We start from the raw sequence: 10,777 nt of genomic DNA, 5'->3' as shown, positions 1-10,777 counted from the left end.
ATTTTGTGAGTTTTTTTTATTTGTTTATTTGTGAAAATAATGAAATCCCCTTATTTTAATGTGCAAGTACTCTAGGAGAAAATAGTGTAGAATACATGATTTTTACTTTTTTCATTGTTGGTAGACTATTTAAAAATGTAGTTTAATATTTTCTCCTAAATATTCACAATTTGACATGTATTTTATATACTCTTAACTCACTGAAGAAAATACAGGCATATTATTTTCAAAGGTGTATATATTCACATCCATATATATCCCTATAGTATATTTTTAAGACAGCTCCAATTAGGAATTTTTTGTTCTACTTCTTACTGTTACCTACTTTGTTTTTAAATGATATACACTTATTCACATTGAAATTGTCAATTTCTTCAAACATTTTTAGCTTATTGTCTCTGGATTTTACATTTTAACATATTTGTAAAAAATAACTAAAGATTTAAAGAAATTAATCAATTCACTAATCAAGCCTGTCCACTTCACATTTTGTAGAGATAAATTAGCACACTATTTCAGAACTCAGTATCATCTGTTTTTAAATCTCTAATATTAATATTAAAAATAAACTTTTTTGTGTTTGATATTTTTTCCATCTCTACGCAGATATTTAAATGGTTTTAAATAAAAACTTTCTATTTGCTTTTAATTTGAATGTCTTTTAAAATCAATCCCTTAACTTTCTCTCATGTCTGACAATCTTTTAGACTTTTGAAATCTTTGATTAGGAAGTGTATGTTAAAATAGTCTGTCATTAATTCCACATCAACTTATTGGTTTGTATCTTCCACCAACACTAAAAAAATTAAAGGAAATTAAAACTTTACAATTTAAAAAATAGGAACATCTAACTCCAATGTACCCGCTACATTTTTATTTTTTATTTATTTTTATTATTATTATTTTTTTAGAGTCTCACACTGCCACCAGGGCTGGAGTGCAATGTCGCGATCTCGGCTCACTGCAATCTCCACCTCCTGGGTTCAAGCAATTCTCCTGCCTCAGCCTCCCAAATAGCTGGGATTACAGGTGCCCGCCACCATGCCTGGCTAATTTTTTGTATTTTTTTTTTTGTATTTTTTTTTTTTAGTAGACATGGGGTTTCACTATGTTGGTCAGGCTATCTTGAACTCCTGACCTCGTGATCTGCCCGCCTCGGCCTCCCAAAGTGCTGGGATTACAGGGATTACAGATGTATGCCACTGTGCCCGGCCCGTACACCCTAAATTCCAAAAGCATGTTTGACTCTTAGGAAGACTCAAGCTCCATATTAAATGCAATAGAATCTAACTGAGGGTTCTGTAGAGGGCTGATAGGTGGCGGGTTGTGAATGCCACGGCTTTACTGCACTGGCATGAAGTAAAACATTATAAAAAAAATCTATTATTGATATGAGATTTAAAATTGTAATCAAGTTACCTCCCTTTCTGACCATTTTATACTTAGTTAGCAAATATAGATAATATATTAAATATAATAACAGTGATAAATGCAAAAAAAAAAACCCAACCATAGCCTTTAACTGGGTGTACTTTACTGGCTTAACACTGCCTGGAAATTTTTCTGTTTTTCCTAACAAACATACTTTTTCCAGCTTTATTGAGGCACAACTGACAAATAAAAATTATATATATTTGGCCAGGTTCGGTGTCTCAAGCCTGTAATCCCAGCACTTTGGGAGGCCGAGGTGGGCAGATCACAAGGTCAGGAGTTCAAGACCAGCCTGACCAACATGGTGAAACCCGTCTCTACTGAAAATACAAAAATTAGCAGGCATGGTGGTGCGTGCCTGTAATCCTAGCTACTCAGGAGGCTGAGGCAGGAGAATCGCTGGAACCCGGGAGGTGGAGGTTGCAGTGAGCCGAGACCGCACCACTGCACTCCAGCCTGGGCGATAGAGAGACTCCTTTTCAAAAAACAAACAAACAAACAAACCCCAAATATATATATATACATATATGTATATATGTATATGTGTATATATGTATATGTATATATGTATATATGTATATTATATATGTATATATGTATATTATATATGTATACATGTATATATGTATATGTATATATACACACACACACACACACTTAAGGTGAACATGATGTTTTGGTATACTGTATGTGTATGTTGTGAAATGATTACTATAATCAAACTAATTAACCTATCTATCACCTTACATAGTTGCTTTTTAGTGTGATGAGAATACTTTAGAGCTACTCTCAGGAAATTTCAAGAATTTTTTAATTACTGTACTAAATTGGCTTTCCCTCAAATTTGAAGAAAACTTTAAATTATGAATATTTTTAGCAAACACAAAAGTAAAATGTATTATAGAAAAATAACTGTATTTTCACTATCAAGGTTTATATTGATTTTTTAACTCATAGGAAGAGTAATTATGGAAGAAGTAGATTTAAAAATTATTTTTTGGCCAGGCGAGGTGGCTTAAGCCTGTAATCCCAGCATTTTGGGAGGCCGAGGTGAGCGGATCACGAGGTCAAGAGATTGAGACCATCTTGGCCAACCTGGTGAAACCCACTCTCTACTAAAACTAAAAATGTTAGCCGGGCTTGGTGGTGTGTGCCTGTAGTCCCAGCTACTTGGGAGGTTGAGGCAGGAGAATAGTTTGAACTCCGGAGGCAGAGGTTGCAGTGAGCCGAGATCCTGCCACTGCACTCTAGCCTGGCGACAGAGAGAGACTCCATCTCAAAAAAATATATATTTTTTATGATAATGAATAATTATTTTTACTTTATAAAGGCTATATAAAAAAGTCAAAGACAGCCGGACGCAGTGGCTCACGCCTGTAATCCCAGCACTTTGGGAGGCCAAGGTGGGTGGATCACCTGAGGTTGGGAGTTGGAGACCAGCCTGACCAACATGGAGAAACCCCATCTCTACTAAAAATACAAAATTAGCCAGACGTGGTGGTGCATGCCTGTAATCCCAGCTACTCGGGAGGCTGAGGCAGAAGAATCACTTGAACCCAGGAGGCAGAAGTTACAGTGAGCCGAGATCGCGTCGTTGCACTCCAGCCTGGGCAACAAGAGCGAAACTCCGTCTAAAAAAAAAAAAAAAAAAAAGTCAAAGACACAAAAATTACTAGTATTTGCTTAAATTGAAAGGGTTGGGTGATTAATAAAGTACAGAGTTTATGAAGAAGAATAAAAAATTTTGGAGAAGAAATTATGGAAATAAGTATTTGATTGCTTGTCCTTAATTTTCAAAATTTTGATTTAGGTCTATTTTAAATTAGAAAATAGAAAGATCTAAATATAGACATGGAGACAGAGAGCTAGATGCTTGAATTTTAAGTTATGACTGATGTTGACATAGAGTAAAACTTTATTGATTTAAATTTCTCTTAATCTTTCTCTTAAGAGGAATATTGCTCTTTGTTATCAGAACATTCTAGAGAGGTGATGGATGAGCGCTTGTTGTGTGTTAGGACTCATTATTAGCAGTATCTTTTCATAAACATGTGTTTCATTTTGTTTTACCAAATCCAAATCCTTCTGTCAGTAGTACCAGCTATTGGTAAAGTGAGACAAATATGTTATTCAGCCCTAGACTCTGGAAGCTAAGTAATTAATTTTTAAGATGATTGATTACTATAGAATCTAAATTTTTGCCCAAATTATGTTTTTATGAAGGTTTTCTCAAAATAAATGTTCTAGGATAAACCTCATAGGAAAGACAAAACTCATGCAAAAGTTATTTTTTCTATATTGGATATAAAACAATAATTTAAAAATTATGTAATTTGGTAGAACAATTTCTCTGATAACATTATTAGACAAAATATTTTCAATATTGATAATGTCTCACAATAAGTGTTTCTGATAAGTTATTATAAAATCTATATAGAGGTATCACAATAGCTCATTGAGTTATGAAGTACTAATACCATTTTTGATATCAAATTCTACTTTTTAAATTACTGACTCTTTCAAAACTTTCTTGATTTCCAGGTCACATCTTCCATTTTCTGTCTATTTGAATTTCTAAGGTTTAATTTTTGCCAAGCACCAAGTACTTTGCATGTATTAACTAATTTATGGTTCTGATACTCTGTAAGTTACGTTCAATTATCATCCCCTTTTACAGATGAGGATATTGAAAACAGGTGAATAACTTGCCACGTTTGGGAACCCAGACAGCCTGGTTCTAGCACTGACATTCTTAATCGCTATCCCTTACAACTGCTAGCATCATATTTTCTACTTTAAAGACGAGGCCAGCCTCATCGTTTATATTAAGGAATGGAGAATTTTATGGCATAATCCACTCACCAAGTCCTTCTGTCAGTAGTCCTAATAAGTAACAGTTATTAATATTTACTAAAATGCCACTGTGTATGAGTCTTAGAGCCAAGTCCTGGAAGGATGCAAAGATAGACTGTCCTTAAAGAAATCTAGACACTTAAAGAGAAGAGAGATGTGCTCACCAATAGAGATATGAGCAAAATATTGTGATAACACAGAGAAAATTAAAAAAAAATAATCTGAGATGGTTAAAGGGAGTGAGGAGAGAAAAAAAGCAATCTATGTTAAGGGTCTGGCATAAAAATTGAGACAACATGCATATTTGACATCAATCAGAGTTATTTTTTAAAACAAGAAAAGTAGAGCAAGAATAAGAAATATAAGCATTTATGTTAATTAAATTCTTATTTATCTTCCAAAGGACAAGGGTCAATGAAACTAAAGACAGTTCCTTTCCCTGTCCTTGAATACATTCACATAAATACATAAAGAGTAGTAAAAATTACCCTTGCTTAAGACGAGCCAGAGCATACATCCTTTTAGGTTAATTCACAGCACAGGGACAAGCTCCAAACCATCAGGTAGAGTGGGTGAGGCATTTCTAGTATACAGTCAAGACCTGTCAAGACTCTCCAGCCTGTAGGACGCTCAGATGTCAAACTGAAGTGGTAGAAGTTTAATTGAGGTCCATCCAAAGAGCAGAGCATAACTACTTTCTGCTTTGTTAGGGTGTGGAAGGTGGATTGTTGAAGTAATAAGTCTAGAGGTCTTAGTCCCATTTCTTCCAGTTTTGTGTATATGATGATAGTAAATTAAATTGAAAACTTATTATTAAAAATCCTCTTTGAAGTAGTGTTTGTGTTTTTTTAAAAAATAACTTCAGCATTAGCCTCCAGAAAAACAATATAAGTTTTTTACCTTAATTTTGAGAAAGATGTTTTTTTAATAAGGCTTTACAAAATCACCTATTTACTTTCAGAATGGATTGAGGAAAACTTATTTAAAAAGATGTGTACCCAAAAGGCTTATTTATTTATTTATTTATTTACTTATTTATCTATTTTATGAGTAAGGGCACCAGGACTAACAATCACCAGTGATACGGTTTGGATCTGTGTTGCCGCCCAAATTTCATCTTGAATTGTAATCCCCGGTGTTGAAGGTGGGGCCGGCTGGGAGGCATGGGTCGTGGGAGTGGATTTCCCCATTGGTGCTGTTCTCATGATAGTGAGCGAGTTCTTATCAGATCCGGTTGTTCAAAAGCATGTAGTACGTCTCCCGTCTCTTGGTCTTGCTCCTGCTCCAGCCATGTAAGAAGAGCCTGCTTCTCCTTTGCCTTCCACCATGAATGTAAAGTTCCTGAAACCTTCCCAGAAGCTGAACAGAAGCTGCTATGCTTCTTGTACAGCCTGCAGAACCATGAGCTAATTAAACCTCTTTTCTTATAAATTACCCAGTCTCAGGTATTTATAGCAGTGTGAGAATGGACTAATACAACCAGCTATCCACCTACCAAAAAATTATAGTTCCAAAATTCCTTGATGTCAATTCTGCACTAAGAGCAATCAAGTTGCCCTGCATGTATCACTCACAACAGCAGATTTTTTTTTCAAAAAAACTTTTAGAATAGAGAAAAAAAAGTTTTGCTTTTTTTTTTTTTTGGAAGTCGAAAATATATGATTACAGGAGCAAATATATTAACTGTGATTAAACCCACACATAGAAATTCCTGGTAGCCAGTAACAAGGTAAACAGAATGGATTTTATAACTCCTATAATCTTGTAAAAGATACGGATTACTTTTTCAAAGGAAAAAAATTATGTGTAAGGAACATTGAACAAAATATGTAGATGATACCCAATGATAGTTTTATATGGTTTGTCCTATATAGACTAGATAAAAATCAAGGACATCACATCAAAATTCTAGTACTTGTAAATTATTTGCAATATTTTTTACTTGTCTTTTTTTTGTAAATAATTTGTAAACCATTTACTTAGTAAATCTGTTATTGTGGGAGTCTTAGTGAATGTGGCCCAAGTTTACAGCTTTCTGGTTTAATTTGCTATGAGGTAGTTCTTAGTCTATCAGACAAACTACTCATATACTCCTCTAAATATTCTATTTTCTTTTGATATGTACCACTTTGAGCTTTTGAAGGGAAACTAGATAGGAGAATGTGTTTATATCACTAATAAAACACGGTTTGCCTATAAGTTCTGTGTTAGGAATTAAAAATGTCTAGCTCTCAAAGGTTTATTGTAGCAGTATAAAGTGCAGCTGTAGAGACAAAATGCCAAGGTTCAAATGCAAGATTCACCCTCTTTTTAGTTGCAGTACTTTAGCACCTATGTATCCTCTTCTATAAAATGGAGTTGATACTGGAGACAACTATAAGTTCTAGGCAATGATTAAACGCATATATCACACCTAATCAGCACCATCTAATTGAGCGCTTTTATTGTTTCAGATGAGATAAGTTTCACATGCTGTTATGACATGAGTCAGACTGAATTATTTTCGTAGAGAGGAGTTCCCTCCTGTACAGATGTGAGTAAAAGCCCTCAGGCTTATCTTTTCCTTTAAGAAGTAGCTTGTGAGCTACTCAAATTCCTGAAGATGCATTTGAATAAAAGTATAATTACACATCAAAGTACAGGACAGAAATAATTTTACACCCACCCTTTCAGGATAAGCCATCTACCTCAGCCATGAGGGAGCTATAGTTTTGAAATATTTGACTTTAAATTGTATCAAAATTACCAGCTAAACTAGCAAAACTTAGTCATTTAATCCATTTCTAGAAAATTTAAAGAAATTGATGTACTGGATTAGGTAGTTTAATATAGGGAATACCAATTTTAGGTTTGGCAGAATTGATATCAGAAATGTTTGAGTTAGCTATTTCAGAACCAATGACTTGTGTGTATAAACACACATACACTGTGTATATAGACACACACGTATTGGTATATATATATGTATGTGTGTATATATATGTATATATATGCCAATTATATGTGTGTGTGTGTGCGTGCATGTATGTATGGAGATTTATCACATAAATTAACTCACACAGTTATGGAGGCCAAGAATTACCATGATCTGCTGTCTGCAAGCTACAAAGTTGGTGGTGTAATTCATTCTAAGTGTGAAGGTCTGAGAACTGAGGGGCTAATGGTATAAGTCCTGTCCTGAGTCCAAAAGCCCAGGAGCCAGGAGCAATGATATCTGAAGGGAGGAGAAGATGGACGTCTCATCTCAAGCAGAGAGAGAAAATTTGTCCTTCCTCCACATTTTCTTCTATTTGGGACCACAGTGGACTGGATGATGCCCACCCACACTGGTGAGAAAGGATCTTTTTTACTCAGTCTGCTGATTTAAATGTTAATCTCTTCTGGAAACACCATCACAAACACATCCAGAAATAATGTTTTACCAGCTGTCTGGGCATCCCTTAGTACAGTTATGTTGATATATAAAATTAACCCTCACAGCTATAACAAGGCAAGAGCTTGTGAAATCTAAAGATTTGAAAAGCCAGGAAAAGGATAATTAAGCCTATTTTATGACCTTTCAGTGGGGCTACTTAAAGCATTTCAGAAATATGGGAGTGGGTCTCACTGTAAACATGGCTTAGGTGAGAAAAGATGCAATACCACTGAACATAGAGTACCTCTATAAATTTCCTAGTATGTCCACTGGAGAACCCCAGTCACTCAGCAGATCCTTCTCTTCTTTCTTTCTGGACTGAACTGCTCACAAAACTCAGTGGCACAATAATTAATTAATAAGCACTGTCTCTGGTAGATTTCTTAATTCTGTCTGATATAATCTCCTTTCTGAAGTTGCCTGCTGTGACACCCATAGTGACCTATATTGAGTTAACAATAAGAAGAAAATCATTATATCTTGGATACCTGTTTATTAAGCATGGATTTTTAATGATTGCCATGTTTTATCTGACTTTGAGTCAACCCATTGGACCTAGAACATATTCAAAAGCTATTCCCAGGCACTAAGACCCAAAGAATTCAGTAAGTATTAACTATTATTTGAGTTTGATTGAGAGGAACTAAGTAAAATTTTAAATCGTCTATTGAAACCTTCTTTGAAGATGATAAATAATTTGATGTTTAAACATCAAGGACTTTGGGTGGATGGCAGCAGGAATAGTGGAGTAAGGAACTCCAAAAATTCACTCCTGCATCAAGGAATAAAAGCATTGGCAAAAATGGTCTAAATATCTTTTTTAGAACTCTGGAAATTACCTAAAGACTTGCAACAATCCAAGACACATCTATTAAAGAAAAATGGCTGAATCTGGGTAAGAACAGCAAACTTTGTGGTATTTTAATTTGTCCTAATTCTATCCCTCTTTCTCCAGCTCTGCAGTAGCCTTGTGAACCAGCAGCCCCACAATCACAATGAAAACAAGGCAGTTAGCAGTCACCAGAAGGGTCACAATGGGTTGATGGCTTTTCAATGCTCCATTCTCAGAGAATTGTCATTTATCTTGCAGTTCTCTGAAACTCTCCACTTGCGGGAAGGGTTTGTCTATATGTGAGGCAACTCAGAAATCACTCTGAACAAATCATTTTTTCCCCTGGGAGAAAACTATCAGTTGCAATTATTTGATATCACCTCTGTCTGAGGCAGCAATAACAATTGGAGCAAACAAGAAGCTTGCCAAAGAAACACCTAGAGATGAGATGTCTGTAGGGCACTTTGAAAAGCTTCTACAAATTCCTGGGAATCAAGGAGTCCACAGGGCTACGTACGTGCCCAGGAAACACCTAAAAAGGCGCTAACCTCTCATCTCTGGCTGACCCTGAGGTTCTGTTAAAACAGAAAGTGAAGGCTAAAGCAGAGTTGAAAACTGACCAGCTGAACAGTTAAGGGATGACCCAACATGTACACAGAGCAAAGGCTGGAAGACCTATTGCTTTCAGGAATTTAAGGAAATCTCTGTCCAATCATTAGCCAACCACTAAGCTAACTAATCACAGAAACGACAGAGAATACAAATTTTAAAGGATCTGATTTAGTTCTGGAAAGTCACTAAAAAAATATATTGGAATAGCAGCAGCAAGAATAATAAACCATGGGATAGAGAATCTGTTTTACAGAGCTGTCACATTATATTATTGCAGATGTCTAGGTTTCAAGAAAATAACTGGGAGGCATGTGAAGAAACAAGAGTATGATTCATGCACAAGGATAAAAGCAGTCAATAGAACCTGCCAATGAGGAAATATAGATGTTGGATTTACTATGCAAATACTTTAAATTAGCAATTTAAGATACGTTCAAAGAACAAAAGGAAAGTATACATAAAGAACTAAAGAAAAGTATTAGAATGGTATTTTATCAAATAGATAATATCAATAGAAAGATAGAAATTATAAAAAGACACAGACATTTTAGAATTAAAAATTAAAGAAACTGAAATGAGAAATTCACTAAAGGGCTAAATAGCAGATTTGAGATGGCAAAAATAAAATTTAGTGAACTTGAAGATAGGTAAATTGAGATTATCCAAATCCAAGAACAAAAGAAGGAAGAAAATAAACAAAAATCTCAAGAGACCCAAGGGACAGAACCAAGCATACTAACATATTCATAATAGGAGTTCCAGAAGCAGAGGAGAGACAGAAAGGAGCAAAAAGAATACTTGAAAAAATAATGGCCAAAAATGTCCTAAGTTTGATGAAAAACAACAATCTGTGTACCCATGAAGCTCAATGAATTCCACTTAGGATAAACTCAAGAAGATCCACACCTAGATACAACATAATCAACTTCAAAAGCTAAATAAACAATTTTGAAAGCAGAAAATTAAAGTGACTTTTTATGTCCACAGGATCCTCTTGTTATTACCTTTATGTGCAAGTTACCTCTTGTAACAGACAATTTCTCAACAGACATCACACAAGTCAGAGAAGAGTGAGATGACTGACTCAAGGTACTGTCAAATGAGAAATCTATATCCACCAAAGCTACCCTTCAAAAATGAAGGGAAAATTAACATATTCTAAGATGAATAAAAACTGAGAAAACACATTGCTAGCTGACTTGCCCTAAAATAAATAATAAAGGAAGACATTTAGGCTGAAATGAAACTAGATAGTAACTTGACTCTACAAGAATAAATAAAGGGCACCAGTAAATATAACTGCATAGATAAATGTAAATGACAATATTAATGTAGTTATTAAATTTGTAGCTCATTTTTAATTCTAACTAATTTACAAAGAAAACTACATGAAACAATAATTATAAATCTGTGTTGACGGGCATATAATGTTTGAAGGTTAAATTATATGACAACAGCACAAAGGAGCAGGGAGTGAATGGAACTACATAGAGCAATTTTTTGTGTACTATTAAAATTAACCTGGTATCAATAAGAAATAGATTGTTATAAGTGAATATGTTAATTGTAAATTCCAGGACAGCCACTAAGAAAATAAATGTAAAAAATATAGTAAAAGAAATGACATTGGATTT

The 10,777-nt window shown here is 34.6% G+C and overlaps 1 non-coding gene across 1 annotated transcript; it reads right to left on the bottom strand.

Moving 5' to 3' along the window:
* Positions 1-5,742: 5,742 nt before the first annotated feature.
* Positions 5,743-5,874, bottom strand: LOC129013442 (U11 spliceosomal RNA). Its single transcript, XR_008493918.1, has one exon. It is a non-coding gene; the product is annotated as a U11 spliceosomal RNA (small nuclear RNA).
* Positions 5,875-10,777: the final 4,903 nt, after the last annotated feature.

The sequence above is a fragment of the Pongo pygmaeus genome, chromosome 15, assembly GCF_028885625.2.
Source record: "Pongo pygmaeus isolate AG05252 chromosome 15, NHGRI_mPonPyg2-v2.0_pri, whole genome shotgun sequence".
Taxonomy (NCBI): Eukaryota; Metazoa; Chordata; class Mammalia; order Primates; family Hominidae; genus Pongo; species Pongo pygmaeus.
This window is presented reverse-complemented; position numbering and strand designations above follow the sequence as displayed.